At 35.8% G+C, this 20,614-nt stretch overlaps 1 long non-coding RNA gene across 1 annotated transcript in view; it reads right to left on the bottom strand.

The window, feature by feature from the left end:
- Positions 1–65: 65 nt before the first annotated feature.
- The window catches only part of LOC115782307 (uncharacterized), a 50,019-nt gene continuing 29,470 nt past the window's right edge, over positions 66–20,614 (bottom strand). Inside the window, exons 3-5 of the long non-coding RNA XR_004020129.1 lie at positions 6,025–6,279; positions 1,656–1,695; positions 66–160 (exon numbers count right to left, since the gene is read on the bottom strand). This is a non-coding gene — a long non-coding RNA (uncharacterized LOC115782307). The remainder of the gene's footprint in view (positions 161–1,655; positions 1,696–6,024; positions 6,280–20,614) is intronic.

Genomic DNA, 20,614 nt, shown 5'->3' with positions numbered 1-20,614 from the left:
ACACACACACACACACACACACACACACACACACACACACACACACACACACACACACACACACACACACACACACACACACACACACACACACACACTCTCTATCGGAAGATTTGAGAGTCCACCTTCACGTCACGGTCACGTCCTCACAGTCCAATAGCTAAAAAGAGGAAGAAAGTTAGGATTTAGTTGTGCACAATTTCCGGTGAAAATGCTCACACGTATCTGTATTTGTAGGACTTTAAACACGCAGAGAAAGTTCACACACACCTTTGAATATCAGCTTGCCAACCGCTTCTTCACATCCATGACGTTGCATTATTTGGGCATATTTTAGCATTAAATATATCAAAAAGTGTAGGCATATTTTTGTTTGTCTGTTCCCAACAGCTTGTCACGTAATCACAAATATAAAGACAGTTTCGACTGTTATCTATTTTGAAGTTTGTGTGTTGTGTACATCAAAATTTTACCCACCCCTCACCGTATAGCCCAGTATAGCCCTGAGCGCGCACACACAGAGACACAGGTCTATCCTAAGTCCTGCAACACAAAGCATTGTTCATGTTTATGTTTCTGCCCCCTCTCCTCGCCACAGAGGTACACACTCTTTTTCACATATTATCAGAGCCTATCCTGACTACATTTTACACACTCACACCCTAAAACCACCGTCCACTTTGACATTACAGCACCACAAATCAGTTGTTATGCCCACCGTGCGTCTTCCCTTCAGCATTAGTATGTCCAGTTTTAATCTTCAGTTTTCTTATATTAATTATAAAACAACAATTTTAAGGACAGTTACAACTGCTAGAATTTAAAGGTATAAAACAGATCCAAAGTTCAGAGCAAATGTTTCCCCTGTGCTTATTATTTCTGACGTTGACAAAATATTAAACGACCTATCGACGGTCGCTACTGAATTTATGGGCTTTTTTCCCCATTATTTTAACCTGAAGTTCTACTGTCAATATTCTACTTCATACATAGCATTGGCCAGAATTTAAAAGAGACTAAAATAATATTTCGAGTTTTCTTTTAATTCTTGGTCCTTTGTGTGCTGCTGTCCACCTCCGTGGTGCTGAACTGCGCATAGCCCAAGTGAACAAAGACGCACAGATAACGTTCTTTAACAGGAACAAAGCTTCACAAAAGTAAAAGACTGGTCAATGCTCTACACAGGGTTTCCCACAGCTGTCTTCAGACACACATTTACCAGGATCCAGCGAGCAGACATTTCCTACCATGCCCTTTACGCACAGCTGTCCATCCCACAGCGACTACTCCCTGTCCCATTTTTACGCTTTTACCTGATATTATTGGCCGTTTAAAGTCTGTAACACAGCATGCTCGTTTCAGCGCGAAACACAACTTTTCAGCATAAGCATACCAGAAACACAACACAGCAAAACGCAGCGTAATTCTTCCTATAAGCATCGCAAAATCTTCCGTGATAGTCGCAACATTCAGAAGTTACACAAGACACAAACTCTATCTAAAATCCGACCGCTCCATTCACAAATATCTGCCCAGTGAGTCACATTCAAAGCCTTAAAAATATATGACAACAGACAAAAACTCAGTGCAGCTTCTCTACGATATTGCAACCAACTATTTCAATTAAGTTTCACATGTTTTGATTTCTTACATACCTATGGTCCGACGCCGACAGCAAACTCACAGCAGCTGCATCTGGGGACACACACACACACGAGTCCAAGTTTATTTTCATCAAAAATGACAAAGCAGTCTAACAGTCTTGAACGTCTCATGTTTTCATACCTTTTATAAATAACTGACAAAGATGACTGAAACATTACAGCGAAAATGAGTCATCTAAGTCGTTTCTTTGCATTTGCAATTTAAGCAATTTGAGCACAATATGCACACTAAAATCCAACTTTTTTCATACACCAGCAACGTCTCAGTATATTTCAACAGTCTAAGAACAGATACATTTGCTTTCACTTGTGCTGAGTGTTGGATTTGAAAAGATCAGCCATTCCATGCCCCCCCACAAAAAAAGGGTAATAAAAGCAGCTGTTTCTAATGAAATTGTTTCTCTGACCTATCTAAATTTCCCTTTGTTAGTCAGTGATTTGGTATTAGGGATAGGTTTATGGGTAGAATTTTTTTTAAATGCATCTCATTTGACAGAATATTTGTAAACTGCTGCCTTCTATTTTTATATAGCATAATATATACAGCATATAATACCCTGCAATCTGTGTGTTAAGGTCAGTTGAAAAGACAGTATTGAGCATGTACAGCTTCCTTATAGTGCCTGCTGTCCCACGTGCTTATGTTTGTCTTGCAAGAAAACACATCACATTGCAAACTATTAAATTTACTTTCACCATGCAGCAGACTTTTTTTCTAGCGGAAACATGCTCAAGCAAACACACAAAACAAAGACGCACTCTGCCTCATAATAGTCATGCGCCATAAGGGCCACCACACACACACACACACACACACATATATATATACAAATATATGCACACACGTACTATCACATCGGCACGCAAACATATTTTTACAGAAAAACCAAACACTTTCACATTCAATATTTATTCCTATCTGTATGGTCTAATTAAGGTCTCACCAATGCAGACAAAACACAACAAGATAAAAGAAACATTTCAAACTCCATGTTGAAACTGAACATACAAGCACACCATAACTCTGATTCTTGCATGTCCAAGACACAGAGACACACACGTACAGTGCATGCACTCCCATTCGTTCATACATACATATATATATATATATATACACATACACAAACACACACTCACTGCACCACATGCAACATTCAACCCTGCATCTCCTGCAGTATATATCTTTTAATATTCACAGCTTGAAGAACACTATGTCAAAAAGCATCCCTGAACATATAAACTGCTAATTTACAAAAAAAAAAAAAAAGCCACATTAAAATGAACAGAATACCAGATAATTTCTGCCCAAAGCTGTGCAGAAATGTTTGTCATAAAGTCATCTTCTCTCAGATATCAAAAAAGAGAAAAACAAACTTCATATTAATGCGTCATGCGTGTCTCAGTTTTGTTCATAATTTAACACCTCATAGTGCAACACACAGCTAAAGATGTTTTCAAAAATATAAACGTTTATTAAATATTATGTTATATATTTAATAATGTTACATGTTTAAATATTTGTCTCTTTCAGCTTTGTCTACTGTAGTTATACACACATACACACACACACACACACACACACACACACACTTCTAACTTGCGTGTATTTGTGCATGTGTGTGTGTATGTTTGGGCAGCTTCCTGCACTTTAACATTTTATTTTGCAGTTGTTACTTTTTCAAATCCAACTCACAGGGAATGAGTGGGCTGATGTGTGTTATGTTACACACACTTTGCCCAATTTTTTTATTTGGAATATATCTGCGTAGATGTTCAGAAACACATTTAGACACACACACACACACACTCCCTGACAGACACTCACACTCACATTTACCCCGTATGTTTTTGAACACACATTCATGTACATGAAACCCCCTCCCAAATCAGCCTCACACACGCTGTGCACAATTTTTTATTTAGTAGATGTATGTATAAGTATACACACACACACACACACACACACACACACACACACACACACACACACACACACACACACACACACACACACACACAGAGTCAAAAAACTCTTGTGTCAAAGTTAGAAAATTAGTAAATTTAGTAAGAAAGCAATACCACCATGTGAGCAAAATTTAAATTGTGTAAAATATATATATTTTTAACCTTTGGCATTGGCAGTTTTACATCAGCGTTCAATACTATTTCAAATTCATACATTGCAAGGTTTTTACAGTTAATCTGCAGCTTGCTATTTCATTTTTTAATGTTCAGGACATAAGTCTAATATCTTAAAGTGCCACTGTGTTGCATCACTTCCTCTTACTGTAGCTACTGTGAGGAATTTTCAAAATGACGCAAATGACAGTGAGGCACCTGGCATGACTGACACTTCACCTCTGAGTCAGGTGTCAACCACGCAGGTTTCTAACAACCTGACACACACACACACACACACACACACACACACACACACACACACACACTGTAGAACCTCTAAACTAAATCTATGGGGTCTCCAAGAAGTAAATGTACTGTCATAATTAACCTTTTAAAGAATGCTGGGTAGGATCTTGTTAGTGTCATCTGTCTTAAGTATGATGAAGATTTGAATATATTTTTTTATTCAGCCAGTTTATAAAGGTGTCACTGTGCAAACCCTGCTACTAACCCTGTGAAAATTAACTTGTAGTGACAAAACTGCTGTGACTGAATTAACGAACACTGAGGGGCAGATACTTTCTTTGTTATCAAAATCAAAAACCCACCCAGAAGTCACTTTATTTGCTGCACACACTGAAGACTAAAGCAGATTGACACAATAGTCCTACAATAAAATCAATAATAAATCAAATAAATACAATAAGAACTGACTCTGAAGGTTAGAAATGTTGAGTTTAGATGAAAGAGTGGTTTTAGAGAGGTTTGGATTCAATTTTATGCTGACGTGTGTTGGGTGAAAGATCTTTCTGTTATTGTGTCCACCCTATTGATATCAATAAATCGAACCATCCCTCAGTAAAACACAACGTATTTTAACAGTATCACCCCCCCCCCCCCCCCCGCCGCCCCACTTAACAATTTTTATTACAAATATCAAAGTTTTACAATCTTCATGATACATTTTTGAGGAATGACATTAAGACTGCATCAGAGTGTGTTAGTTTTTCTTCAGTACACCTTATAAAGTGGCAGTTGAGTGTCTAAGCAATCATTAGCCTTAATCCAGACACACATGCATTGGTATGGACTGTCCAGAAACCCTACTTATATCATTTCTTTACAAGACATTTTAACAAATTTAGGAGAAAATGTTAAATACTATAAGGAACAGATTTACCCAGGTGATATTTTTAATGTTAAGGTGGCTTTAGTGCTGTTTAGCTAGGACAGTTGAACTTCCCTAATCTTAAGAAAAGTCAGTCTTCCTGTTGGTTTTTATATCCCAAGCTTTCAATATGGATGTGAAGGCTTGGGAGGTATATGAGGATGAAGACCTCAGATTTCATATTCTGGAATCAAAACACTTCCCCAATTCAGAATCCAAAGTCCCTCAAAGTTCCCTAAAGATTTAGTTTGAGATTTAATGAACTAATGAGAGCGGCAGCCCTGTTTTACTCTATCAGGATCAGACAGTCAGTTTTGGCTGCAATAAATTCAAAAATGACTCCATACCCAACCAAAAAATCTCACCTTGGGCCACAATAGGCCAGGGTAGTGTTTGCACCTTATGTTCCTTAAGCTACATCACAGCTGAAATCCAATTTATTTATCTGTATTGTTTATTTCTGAGTGTGCAGATTCAGAATCTCACTCATTTTACAGCCTCAACGTTGCAGTTAAATGTTCAAAATGCCCAAAAAATTCTGATGTGATCTTAAAGGGGGTTTAAAACTGGTACATACAGGTGTTTTCAAATGCAGCCTGAGCATATTTTGCTTGAATTCACTGACAAACTGGTTGGTTCATTGCTATAGGTGGTTTTTAACATCTGTGATTATTCCTACTGTGCTTGTTGGAACTTGACCGGCCTTTTTTCCTTTCCTTGCTGCACCTTTCTGCTCGTCTTGCCAATGTGTTTTCCACCTGTAGATGCACAAACTTTGTGTATGCAAACTAAATATCAATATAATGTGGTTGGTGAGTTTTAATTTTATATTTCTGGAAAGATTAAGATTAGCAACTTTAGACATTTTAGAGTAAGTTTATTTAGGCTTTACCTTTACCTGTTAATTTTTGAAACTGAGCCCATCAATTACTGAGTTTGCAGTGAAAAAAGTTGAAGAAATGTCTTTAGATTTGGAGACATTTTGTTTTTTATCTGAAAAATTATAAGTTCATATTCAATAGAAATAGATTTCATTCATACTTGAGCAATAAAAAGTCACACCCCGTTTACCTTCCCGTCGGATTAGATGACTCTGGCTGGTTCTGAGTGCAGGGGGTGTGGATGTGTCTCACTCAAACCTGCTTGACTTTCTTGATTTTGAGGTGGGGCTGATGGAAACCAAAGTGTTGGTTGATCTGAGTGTTGACCTTTCAGCTGCTGCCTCCCTCCCTGCTGGGCCCAAGAGCGTTTGTTGTTCCTTTCTAACCTCTTCTTCTCTTGCTTCATCAACTGTGTTAGTTTCCATTTATTTTCTTTCTTCTTGCCCTGAAAATATGCACAAAAATTAAGGATAAATGTTCGAGCGCAAACTTTTTTGTGGCATGCACACATATTGACCCACAAGTATGTGCAACAAAGGATAAGGCCACAGCTAAGACGTCACTAAGACGTAGTGAAAAATACACACATGAAAAAAACCCCAGAGTGATGCTTTTATATTTAAAGAGTGCATGGGGTGGGGAATGTAATTAATGATACAACAGTTAGCGTGAGCACAGGTGACAAGGATAGAACTCCTTTTTGGGGAGGGACACAAACAATGGGTGACCTGCTTTTTTCAACCCCTCCAGCCTATAGGACAGGCTGTTCACAGTTCCCCTTTCAAGCGACACTGATTCTACATCTGCTGCTATGTTATAGTGAGACACACACACACACACACACACACACACACACACACACACACACACACACACACACACACACACACACACACACACACACACACAAACACTTAAAGTATTGAACATACATGACACTGACTTTGTACGGTATGTCAAGTACAGGAAATAATGTAGTGGCATGAGAATACAAATGCAAAGAGTAGACACACACTAATAGACATGCAGAGTCCGTCTTTTCTGATTTTTTTTTATTATTCTCAATGAAAGATACTGGTGCACACACACAGCAATGATGGATTATAATAATAGCTGCATAATATACAAACCACAGCCAGTGATCACTACAAATATTTAAAGCACATTATGAATATTTTTTTTAACTATAAACTGATGACTGCCCTGGTCTCACCTGCCAGCATTACTTCTATCTTTGCACTTCTAACCCATCACACAAAACCTTATGGCACATAATGCATTTTTGCATCTTTATATTTCATATACCAACTATATACAGGTGTTTGGTGCTGTTTTCTTACATAATTTTTAAATCTTATTGCTATTTTTGTTTAAATTTTGTTGTTCTGAAATCTGTAACATCAGCAACAACAAAAAATCCTTGTTTTTTTTTAAAATATTAACTTCACAACATTGAACATCTTAATATTTTGTGTCATTGTTAATGTATGTAATGTAAAGGTTCAATATTAACCTCAAATATGTGTGTATGTGTGCATGTGTGTGTATATAAATACTTGTGGTTTTGTGGTCTCTTTTATGAGAGATGCACACTTTTTTGCACACTCTTATTGTAATTCAAAACACAATGGGTTTGTTTATAACACAATAGCTAAGATAAACAGAATTATAGTACTTAAAAAAAAAAAAAAAAAAAAGGCCACAAATTTTCCTCTTGTATAACATGCCTTGTCTAAAATACCATCGTTTCTAATTTCTGAGTGTTTGACGTCAACCTTTTTGGAACAATCTTTCCTTACAAGCAGAGATGCAGGAGTAATGCTCTGCTTCTCAGAAACTCTGTGCTTTCAGCTGTACAGTCAGCCATTTTCTGCCAGACAAGAGGAGGCTGCACTGTGTATGAAAAGCTTTTTTAAAAAAAACATCCCCTATTACGTTCAGAAATGGAAAGAATACACATGGCGATAGAGAAAAAAAAAAACACACTAATGACACAAGAAGAGGTTTTTAATCATGCAATTATTCCTCTGCAGAAGCTCTCGTCTGCCTGACTACAGCCCATTGAGCATTTACAACAAAATGGCTGACTAGGAGTGGGTCTCAATTGAGAGGTCCAATCAAAATGCAGAGCCTCTAATTTAGTCTCTATTCTGTGTTCTTTTTAATCTTACAGTCATGTATGATATGACTGAAATCAATTGGGTTTTTGTTTTCTGAGGCAGCTTTAAAAGGATCAAATCAAACAAGGCAGTCAGAGAACATTTAAAACAACCTTTGTTGTTAAAATAGGTGTAAAATTATTTAAGTACTTTTTCTTTCTTTTCCTTTTTCTTTTTCATCCATTCTGAGACACGCTTCCTGAAGATTGGACATCGCAATTTGACTTCCTGAAGTTTGAAATTGCAACATTTATGTGAATCTGTTTGCTTTTTCTAACCTTTGAAATCTTTAAAATCTCCACAAACAAGTAACTGCATTGAAAAGCTTTAAGGAAATAACTATCCTCTCTGTTAGATAAAAGCCCATTAAACACTGTAGGTGTCATATGAAAGTTTCTGTTACCTTGGGATGATATAGAAGTTGTTATATGACTACATCAATACAAAGAGAAACAATAATCACACTTAACTGTGCTGAATTTATGTAATAAATTGCTTTAGTCCAAAATGTTAACATGGACATCACCTAAGCTAATATACTCACCAAAATAAAAGATTTAAAATGTAACTTTATGTCTTTGTTTTCATGACTGAAAAGTTAGGATCTATCAATTTTTGCACTCTAAATAACTGTTAACATCCCCACAATCAGGCACCAGCATTAAATTAACTTGCTTGAAAGAGCCAACACAGTGTACAGCGTAACTAAATCTTGTCTCCTTTGTAAAAGCAAATAAATATGATCTGGCCCTTAATCATATGGAAGCATATAGTAGTGGAGAAATGGTAAATTGATTACAATTATATTGGCTTTTTTGAGACCTTTCAACTACCCAGACAGCTTTATATGCTTCAAACCACATTCAGCTAATCACATTCATATAGAACTTATTTTATATCACCTTTTTTTTTTTCTTATCACACACACCGAAGAAACATTGACAGGCAGTTTTCTGGGGATCAGTATCTTGCAGACTGACCAACATTGAATCATTAGCATTCAAGTTAGTGGATGAACCACTCTGCCTCCTAAGCCACAGCCAGCCAGTGACTAACTGCATGAATTCACTTAAAAGGTGATATCTAGGTTCAGTCTCTCTCTCTGTCTCTCTCTCTTTCTGTGACTCACAAAAAAAAACAACAAATTAAAAAAAAAATCACATAAAAGTTCATTATAATAGTTTGTATTTAGCCATATTCTCTAACAAATTGTTTGCACACATGCAGATGTGCATGAGTGCATAACCCCTGAAAAAGAATAACAATTACTCAAGAAAATATACGGACATATAAATTCAAGAGTGAAGGAAAGACTCTAAGTTGCACACAGTTTAATATTTAAGTGAGGAGTTTAAAACATTTCAAAGAATTAACAGAGAGAAAAAATATGTACTACAAAAGATTAAAAAAACAAAAACAAACAAAAAAAAACAATACATTTTTACAGCTATTGCATAGAAAAAGTTGTCCTTAACATGGCTATAAATGGTATAACTGAGATCACAGATATCACAGGACAGACCTGGAGTCATGTCAGCTTTCAATCAATTCATGAGGGAGTGATGATGAAACTCAGCATTGTACATAAAAAAGCAAATGGGTGTAGGACTGAAAATTTTTATTAAAAACTTGTATGAAATGTGCACAGTGCACAGTGTAATAATCTTAAAGTATAAAAAAATCTGAACAGGTTATTCATCAAACCAAATTAATAATTATCCAGAAACCATACAGGATGCTCTAGAGTGACCACTCTCATGTTGTCTAAAGACTTTCTTGGATAATGTAAACACAAATGCTGAGACATTGCAGGATATGGCCAAACATCCCAAATTACTTTGCTGTGAGGAACCTTGGCAGGATACAGTGCAAAGAAGATATCACCACAAACAACAAACAAACAAAACATAAGCTGGAACAGAGAATGTGTATAAATGTCTCAGTTTCCCAAGACATCATATGTCTACTCTTATATTTGATGTGTGTCACTGCTGCTGTGTTTGGATACACTCAATAAAATCAAGATGATCGGGACATAAGAGCTGTCTTTCTCTGAGAGACACAATATAGAGTTGTTAAAACATTCAGCTTCCCCACAATCAGGTGAGCTTAAAGCAATGTCAGAATGTATGAAGTCACAAATATATATCAAGTAAAATACCCCTTTTTAAAAAAATAGTGTAAGTTTTTGTAACTTTTCATAGAGTTTAAAATTTATAAAGTGTTAATTATGAAAATCAACATCATTATTGCCTGAAAACAGCTCTAAATAGCTTTATGGAGCTGTGAGACAGTTGAAAAACCTTTTGACTAAATAAACTAAAGTGTGTCACGATGCATGTTCAGCAGCAAAACATTTGGTCAGCACTGAATGTCGACTGACTGTCAATAAAAGCACAGAAGACACCTGTCTGTATCTACACAACAGCAGATCCAACATCCAAAAATGTTGATGTTCACAATCAGGCTATTACAATTATTTGCTTGACCGTTTTAGAAACAAGAAAAAGAGAAAGCAAAGAGCAGCTGCAGGACAAGGACATTCATTTTAATGCAGTTTGAAATTATGTGATAGTGATAGTGATAGATGGAAAGAAAATACATTTTTGGGTCAGAGTCAGCTCAGGCTGAGGCAAGCTTGCAATTCTTGAGAATAGACAAATTGAATTGTACTAATTTTTTTTGAATAAATTCATTTGTTTATGTACAAATTTTCTTTGTTCTTATTTTGTCATCATGATCTCTAAAATGAACCTTTGTAAATCAAGCACTTCCCCCTGTGAGCAGGTATACAGGTATAAAAGTGTCTGCTTTTAATAGTTTGGATACACTGTTTTCTTTTTTGTCTGCTTACATTTTACTCCATCTCCAACTAAATGTAGTCATAGCTGTTTTATTATATTTAGAAATTTTATCTTAAACTAGTGGAAGCAGCATGGTGTGCACTGTTTTAACTGACTTTTTTTTTTCACTTTTAAGGAGTGTCCTGACAATGTGATGAGTGCCCAAAAGGAGAAGAACTTTGTTTACAAGTTGACTGAATAAAAACCTGTCAATAAGTAAGCACAAAAAACCCCAAAAAACAGAACATTGAGAAGTCTTCAGGCATGCAAGAGTCCTTTAAAATTATTTAATTTACAAATTTAGCTCCAGCCTCTTGGATTGAAAATAACAGGACAAAAGGGCAGCTGAAGATTTCCACATAATTATACTTTCCACCTAAGCGAGGAAGATGTGGAAGTGAAGGAAAATTGCAGTTTCTAAGAACAGACAGAAATCTGTTCTTAGAAACTGCAATTTTATTTGTGCTCAACTGTACTCATTTATACTCATCTCTTTCAATAAATTAATTGTCCAGGTACATACATTTTTTTCTTTTTCTTCTCTCTTATTGTATTATGATCTGTGACATGACATTTTGTTAAAATCTAAAATCACTTTAAGGCTTTGAACGTTCAAGTTTGGCTACACACTTTGCTACTTGTCTGCTTACATCATACTCCCATACAAACTGCAGATGTAAGTTATAATGCTAAATTACTGATGCATACCACCAAGTACAGACTGTTGGAGGACTTGATGACATGCATCAGTGTCACACTGCTCTGTTCTGTGGAAAGAAGATAGTAGACATGCTGGGAAAAGACAGTTGATTTGATGTGCTGATTTCCCAAATTTTAGCTCTAAATAACTCACATTGTATTTGTTTTATTTTGTGATAAACATGACCTTGAAGATCTTGGCACTGTTTTAATTCTGCACTTTTGACTTTCCACAAATTAAAGAGTGTCCTGACAATGTGATGTACACTATATGGCCAAAGTATTGGCCATATAGTGTACATCTCCCTGTACACCTCTTAATTGAATTCAGGTGTTTTCAGTTGTGTTATTACAAAGTGGAAGCGTTTAGGAACCACAGCAAGTCAGCCACACGTTAAGTTACAGAGCAGGTTGCCGAGTGCTGAAGTGCATCGTGTGTAAAAGTCACCAACGCTCTGTGGACTCAATAAAATGCATTCCAAACTTCCTCTAGCATTAACATCAGCACAAAAACTACACTAGAAGCTTCATGTGATGGGTTTCCATGGCCGAGCAGCTCATGTAGGTATGATGTGCATGTGGCCCAGCAAACAGGAATTAAGTAATTAAGTGTGACTTTGTACATTCGTGGTATGAGGTGAAGACAAGCACACCTTTCTGGAACTGTGAACAGTTAATTTAAAGGATAGAGAGAGTGTTGCTGGAAGCATCTAAACAGGTAATTCATAAAATCACACTAGTCCCTATCCAGAACCCATGCTGAAGGCTATTTGGCAATCTGATCATACTCATGTTTTCTGGAGCAACACTGCACTAGAACTTTCAGGAGTAATGTAAATACAACTATTAAGAAATTCTGGGATACAAGATCCTAGGCAGCTGCACTACATGAACAGGGGGAATGTCAAGAAGGCAGTACAAAGAAGATATAGTTAAAATAGGGGGAAAAGTGATTATAAAGCTCGGAAATAAAACAGTTTTGTTGTCTGGGATATTTAGTCAATGGAAAAGTTTTCCTACTGGCTAAATACTTGACAAAAACAGGAAAGAGTGCATTTATACACACACACACACACACACACACACACACACACACACACACACACACACACACACACACACACACACACACACACACACGCGCACACAAAAAAATCGAACTAACAATAAACTATATATTAAAACGTATATAACTGTCTATAAACAACTATAAAGTTTGTTGAAAAATCTTTTTCTTTTTTCTTTTTGGCACTCAAACAATTTCATAAGTTCCCACAATCGGGGGCGCTTGAAGCAGCCAGTGTCAAACACTCAGGTGAGGAATCTCATTTATGCACTGAGCAAAATACCCCTTTTACTAAAAGTAAAGTAACTTAAGTATTTGTAACTTCTTGTAGTCTAAAATATGTAAAGAGTAAACTATGAAAACCAGCATCTTTATTGCATCAAAATGAGATTCATCAGGTACATGGAGCTGTGAGACAGTGAGAAAACCTGTTGACTCATGACACACTTCAGAGTGTCATGACAATGTGATGCACGTCCTATAGCATTTGGGCAACATCAAATGTTGACTGAATATTGACTCGTCAACAAAAGCACAGAAAATATCCATCTGCATCTTCATAACAGCATTCAAAATCATCCAGAAGTCATAATGTGCACAATCATTCCATCAAAATTATTTACTCTAACAGTTTAGCTGATGCCTCTAAAAACAAGAACAAGAGAAAGCAAAGAGCAGCTGTAGGGAGGGACATTTCTACACAGGACATGTTTGACATGGTTTGAGATTATGTGAGCGATAGATGGAAATAAGTATTTTTTTGTTGTTGTTGTTGTGTCTGAATCAGCTCAGGCTGAGAAGATTGTATTTAAGAATTATTTTTTTTTGTATTTTGCAATTTTTGTATTTAATTAATTCAATAAAAATCATCACACAAGTATGTGCAAGTTGTCTTTTTCTTGTTTCATCATTATCATCTCTGAGATGAACTTTTGCATGTTGAATCACTGTGTTTACACCTGGAAGCAGGTATACAGGTATAAAGCTTTGGCTTTTACACATTTGGTTACACTAAAATTGCTGTTACATACTATTAATATTATAAAAGCCATAAGTAAGGACAAGAAGAGCAGCTGAAGATTTTCACACAAATATACTTTCCACATAAGTGAAAAAGCTTAGAAGTGGAGGAAAACTGCAGTTTCTAAGAATAAAATTATTTCTAATATTTGTACCCAACTCTACTCATTTGTAATCTGTTTTATGGACATTAACCCTAACTCTAAAAATATTTTAAGGCTTTGCACATGTAAGTTTGGTTACACTCCTGTTTTCTTACTTGTCTGCTTGCATCTCAATCCTGTCCGTGCTGCAAATTTAAAGAATAGTGTTAAAGTACCATTGCATACTATCAACAATAAATCAGCAAGTGTGGACTGTTGGACTGAGTGCAGCACTGCTGTGTGTCATGGAAAAACCGGAGTGAAATGACATGCTGGGAAAAGATGATGAATCTGATCTGTTCGTTTTAAAAGTCCAAGTCCAAGTAAAAGTAATTACATGTTTTACTTTATTTATAGATTTTTCTCTTAATCTAGTGGAAATAGTAAACCCAACCATGCAGATGTGTGCACTATTTTAAATGTACCCTCTTGACTTTTCACAAATTGAAGAGCGTCCTGACGATGTGACGGGTACAAAAGCAACACATCTTTGTTTACAATTTGACCGAATATGAAACCACCAGTAAAAGCAAAGAAATTATGTATCCACATCAGCACATAAAGAGACTTAAGCATCCACAAGTAGCTGCAGAGCTGCCCCTTAAAACAACAATAAGAGAGAGGGAAAAAAAGGTGCAGCTCTGCAGCTCTAGATCAGAAGCACTTGCACGTCGTAGAAGTACATGCAGTTCTTTTTTTCCCCTTGTCTCTGTATTATGGTCTGTGAGAAGAATTTTTGTAAGAATCTATAAAGATTTTAACACTTTGCTTTTGCAAGTTTCGTAGCACTGCTGATTTCTTTTTTGTTTGCTTCTCACACCTATCCACGAAGCACATTTAAAATATATGTTAAATTGAATACCAGGGAGAAAAACACAGGGAAAGTTTTCTTACATACAACTCAAACTACATGAAATTATACTTATTTTATTCATGCATTTCAGCTAAAACTAGCGGAAGGAGTAAATGTGACCTTGAAGATGTGTTTGAAACATACAAATAAACACCAAAGTTTTGGTTCCAGCATGATTTTTTGGGGGGAGGAAGCAGAACTTAAATCTTCCTAATATCTGTCAGTATTATCTGACTCACATTCTAATTGCAAATTAAAACAGTATATTAACAATACTGTACATGTTGGGCAATTAGCGTCCTGACGATGTCACACTGCTCTATGATTCTCTTTAATTAGAAACATTAGATAAGTTGATAATTTTTTAAATTAAATTCATATTACTTATACTATACTTTCCTATTTTGGCATACAGTTTGTTTAATTTAGGCCTACTGAAACTCAAACAGGAATCCAAGAATCTATACTGTGTTGCAGTCTGTGGACTCAGACTAGATTTAATTTAATGATTTTTAATTGAAAACATGCTCCTTCTATAGACTAACATGAGTTAATGGTGACATTCTGTACAAGAATTCATTTAATTAAGACAGTTTCGTCTAAATTTTTTATTTTGTGTATTTCACTGTCTTTGCTCTTTGATATGAGTCCATATCTGGCTTTGAGCATATCATGTAGGAATCAGTTTTACTTTTCCCTGTGTTTGAATATTTACTGCTGGTTTTGAAACTCCTCTCTGGACCGAGAAGCCTTGTTGACCTTTCTCTTTATAAAACAGTCTCCAAACTGATTGCATAAACTACAAATATTTTTACAAATATGTTTTCCTGTAAAAACTGCAGTCTTTAATTGACGTATCTGTAAAATGTATGCAAAAACCTGGAGTTTTTAAATATGGTTATATGTATAATTTTTTCCTTTAACCTGTAGTCTTCCTAGTTTTTCTCCTGTTGACCCCTTTTCTGTCTACCTTTTAGATGCATGTAGGAATTAAATAATTTGTTCCCTCTCTTTATGATTCAGAGCGCTTTCTCAAGCTGTAAAGGTATTTACTTTGTACCTGTGTTAGTCTGATAACACTGTTATTTTACTGAATCCCATATCATATTTATCTAAATCTGAGTTTCTGTTACTAGTTACTGCTTGTAGTTACTAAATAAGTTAATAATCAGAATTATATGTGTGTACAGTATTTATGTTTGCCATTTGTCATTCTCAGAGTTTATATAAAAATTGTCAGTAATCTGAATAAAACAATTATAAAACAGACTAATTGGTGAAGGAAGGTTAAAGCATCCTAAAATGACAACTGAGAAATGTGTATTTTCAGTTTAACTGTGACTTTATACAAATGACATTAAAAATGTTACTTGATTTAGTCTCTGAAATGTCCTGTCTGGGTGTGTCTCATTATTTACCCTACAGTGTGCACCCAGTTTCCCTTGTCTGTAAATTCCTTCAGTCTAATTGTAAATCTTCTTTTAGGTTGCAATGACAGTCTTAAAAGTTTCCACATAAAACACAAACCAGTCTGTGAAATCTCCAAATCTTACTGAAATCATCTGATTTCAGGACATCAGAAGTGTCCAAATTTTCTTTCACTGTTGTGAAAAGTGATCAAGTTAGGTCAGTTCTTTCTCAGAAAAATATTTTTCTTGCTATGATTTCCCCCTGTAGATTTACTTTGCTGCTTCTGGTAACATGAATCTATACGTCTCATATGTTGAAGCGTCCTGTTCCTTCAAAGAGGAAAGTTTATTGTGAGAGTCAGTGAGCCTTGCAGTGCCTCATTCTTTTGCTCCAAATGACTTGATCTGCACCTAATTTTCATGTTTGGATCAAACTTTAGTCAAGGCCTGATTTAAAATTAGTTTGTGAATTATTTGCTTTAGACCGATGTTTTCATGTGCTTCACACATATTATAGTATATAAAGTTTTCACAAGAATTCATACTAGGTTTGTTTGGCTAATATAAGACCTTTTCCCCCCTAAAATTAAATGACACTGATGACTTTTAAAATTTATCACATTATTCTGATCTTATAACTCCAGAACAAATAGTATTGATTATAACCGTCCTGTGAGAGGTAAGTGAATTAGCATTAAATCTCGAATGCATATCAACCATCTCTCTGTTGTCTGCTCTTGGGCCTACTACTGAAAAAAATTGGTCCCACAAAGCAACATTCAACAGTAATGAAGGAGCTAACCTGCTACAAGAGCAGAAATTGCTCCAGCCAAAAAAAAAAAGCACAGAAAACTTTCCTAACTATTCTTTAGAATCATTATAATTATGAGAAAAATGATATTTTATTTTTTTAATGGATCAGTCCTTTTAGTTTTATCACAATCTAAACTGTACCCAGAATAAAACTCAGTCAGGAGCCTATAATTTTCACTGCAACTGGCAATAAGTACAGTTTAATGAAATATGCTGTGTATTGTGTCTTTTGAGGCAAATATGATTTTCTGGTCTCTGGAGGAAAAGGCCTTGTGTGGACTCAGTTTACAAGCGTTACCCCTACACACTCAAAATGGATGAGTTGTTATTAATAGAAAAGTCATATAAAGATTAAATAATAAAACAACATTTTCAAAATTTTTTTAATGTTTGTATGTATCTGTGCTTGCTTGTTTGGAAGAGGAGAAGTTCAATAAAAGTGTACATTTGAATAAAAAGTGTATTAACTTTGGCTAAAAAGATCACACACACACACACACACACACACACATATACTTGTGCACACACAGAGAAATCATTTGTCTCAACTTGCCTCACATGTTTTTATTTAACTTTTTTATTTCAGAAAAAAAATCAGATTTGATCATAATTTTTAAAAGCTATAGGCTACAAGTGATCACTGCTCTCACAAACTGATTAGACATCTGCATTATGCTAAAACTCCCTCATTAGTGTTTCACTTAAAACACACATGCTGCTTCTGAAATTTGCATCAGACCTGAATTGCTTTTTTCTTGTGAATTATGAAAATCGTGTTATTTGGTAGATAAAAAAGTGTTTTATAAAAGTGTCACATGATTTTGTTTATATCAACAGTAAAAATAAAAAAATAAGAATTATCTCTGTGTTACAAATGTTGACCAAAGTAACAGAGCAGTGTGATTTAATTAAAATAAAACAGTGAATGATTTATGATGAAAAGCAAATGATGATATTCTAAATTTGGAAAGGTTTTTCAGCATGTTTATTCGTGCATACCTGAGTTCATGTATGAATGATGAAAACATTTTGGAAAAAATTGAACAAGATTATGTTTGAGGAAATTTATTAATGTACTTTGCATATGTGTGTGTGTCTAAGTCTCTTTCTCTCTCTGTGTGTGTGTGTGTGTGTGTGTGTGTGTGTGTGTGTGTGTGTGTGTGTGTGTGTGTGTGTGTGTGTTGTGAGGTGAGACAGACGATGACGAGAGATCAAGTAGAAGAGAAAGTGTGAGAGTGAGTCAGTAACTGTACAAATGCATCAGTATATGAGTGAGAATTTACTTGTGAAATTGCGTATTCCTGACATATGGAAACACTTGTGAGACTGTGTGTGTGTGTGTGTGTGTGTGCATGTGTGTGTGTGTGTGTGTGTGTTTACTGTCATCCATTAGCTATTGACTATGAAGACAAAGTGAGGAAGAGTTTGTTATCATGTCTGATTCAACTTGTTCAAGAACAGCTCCTGGATTTCGAAAATGGGGGTGGGGGTGGGGGGCAAAAAGTGAAAAAAGACATTTATTGAAATATTTTGAGGTATGAGACTGAGCTATAGTTTGACTTTATAGTTTTAATTGATTACATTAAAAGAGAACTGAAACAACTCAATTAGAAGTTGTTTCGCCTCATCAACTGTTCAGTAAAACTACCAGCTGTGAAAACAGGAAAAACTATTAATAGCCCCTATCTGTACGTGTGCATGTGAATGAAAGTGCAGGTGTGTACGTGCATGTGTGTCTGTTTATCAATGTGAACCTGTCTGTTGATGCTACAGCATCAGAGAAATATTTAAAGAAATAATTTAACCCTCTGACGTAAGTGTTTGCACGGGATAGAGGAAGAAAGGCTTGGATGTGAAATATTGTCTATTTATATTTGTGCGTATGCGTGTGTGTCTGTGTGAGAATTAAATGGACTGTATGCTGAGATGCTTTATTCATCTCTGTCTATGAAGCCACAGAGACAGCGAGCCCTCAGAACGCTGTTGACGTCGGGATGTGCACTGCTGTGAGTTTTTTTGTCTGCATGTGTGCGTTCCTCCCTCCTTCCCAGTTCCCTGAATCATTTTCCATGACCACCTATTAGACGAGCACTTTTCTTTTGACTCATTTGCCAAAAAAAGCACATGTGCCATGGTTTAGGGGAGCTTGTACGGCAGCTAAAAACTTCAAAGTAAGCCGGATGCTCCCATAACGAGATGGGTGGAGGAAGGTGGTGGTAGGTTGGCTACAGGACATCCAGGATGATCCAAACTGATGTGGCATTTTGTCCTTCACTATCTCATGGACAAATGTGTACACAGAGTTACACCTTTGTTTAAAAAGATGCCAGCTTTACACCGAGCAGCCTTAAATTTTGGTGTATAGAATGTATAAATAAAATGAAGTGCGTTTTCATATCATTATATGCCTTTTTGCATAAAATATTTAAAATAATAATCATCCCTTATATCTTGCAACATTCCTGTAAAGTTCATTGTTTTATCGTTGTTCTCAAAGGTAACAAAGCCTCAAATTCTCATAGTCTGGTCAAAAATATTTAGGTGTAAAATATGTATTTTTCATGTTTTTCAGATGATCATAATCCAATATATGAAAAGGGTAGTTATTTTCATTTTCTTTTTTACTTGTTTTTGGTAGTTGTAAATACAAATAAGCAAATACTAACCAAGAGACTGTGTCACAAAGCTCATAGATTTAAGGAAGAGAGCTGCCACTTTAGTTATGTACTCTAACTGACACATATATTAGCATAGACTAATTAAACACATATCTTGGGTATGTCTAATGTTTCCTTAAACTACTACATGGCATAAATAAAAAAGAAAATTAAAGAAGAAAAGGATCTACAGTGCCCACTGACTCTACATGATCATATGAGGTGTTTCTATATGCAGATATCATAGATGTGTGAGGAGGGGCTTGAAGGTTATTACCTGTACTAATAACAAATTATTATGCCAATCCTTAAAGTAGGCAGAGTCTGCCCAGTGAATGGTAGGGATTAAAGATCTGTGCTACACTCTCTACAAAAAAATCAAAGTCCCAACTGTGATATAAAGTCAGGTGACAGGAGATCTACACGCCTCAGCTGAAGAAGACAGTATCAATATCCACACATAACCTGAGAAATGACTCTCACAATGTCATGTAGCTCTATGAAACAATATATGAATCTGCATGAAGTGCATCTACAGTAATTAGAAACTGTGTTAAAGAGATAAAAACATGACAGAGTGTTTGGACTTCATTTGCTCATTTCAGCTCATATTAAACCATACAACAAAAGAAATCCCACTACTCTGGACTCAGTGCATAATGAAAAACCAATGACAAGGGGAGGAAAAGTCTCATTAAATGTGCAAATTTACAAATTTAGAAAACAAAATATTTTGTGGTTTTACTCAGACTGCTTGAATGGAAAAGTGAAAAACAAGTAGTTCAACATGTTTAGAGATTACTTGGGACATTGGAGGCTCTGCACGGAACACAAACTGCTTAACCTGAATCAAATAGTTAAAGCAAAACTACTTACAGTAGTTGTATAGAGTCTATACAACTATATATAGCAAAACTACACACACACACACACACACACACACACACACACACACACACACACACACACACACACACACACACACACAGCCTAGAAGGTGGATGCTGGGGTGATGGAGGGGTAAAAAAAAAAAAAAGAAAGAAGGCAACAATGCAGGGCGGCAGCAGCAGCAGCACTGCCATGTCAAAGGGAGAGATGGAAATCTGGTAGGTGAAATA

The sequence above is a fragment of the Archocentrus centrarchus genome, chromosome 6 (genome assembly GCF_007364275.1).
Source record: "Archocentrus centrarchus isolate MPI-CPG fArcCen1 chromosome 6, fArcCen1, whole genome shotgun sequence".
Taxonomy (NCBI): domain Eukaryota; kingdom Metazoa; phylum Chordata; class Actinopteri; order Cichliformes; family Cichlidae; genus Archocentrus; species Archocentrus centrarchus.
Note: the sequence above shows the minus strand (reverse complement) of the source record. Positions and strands in the feature narration are given on the sequence as shown.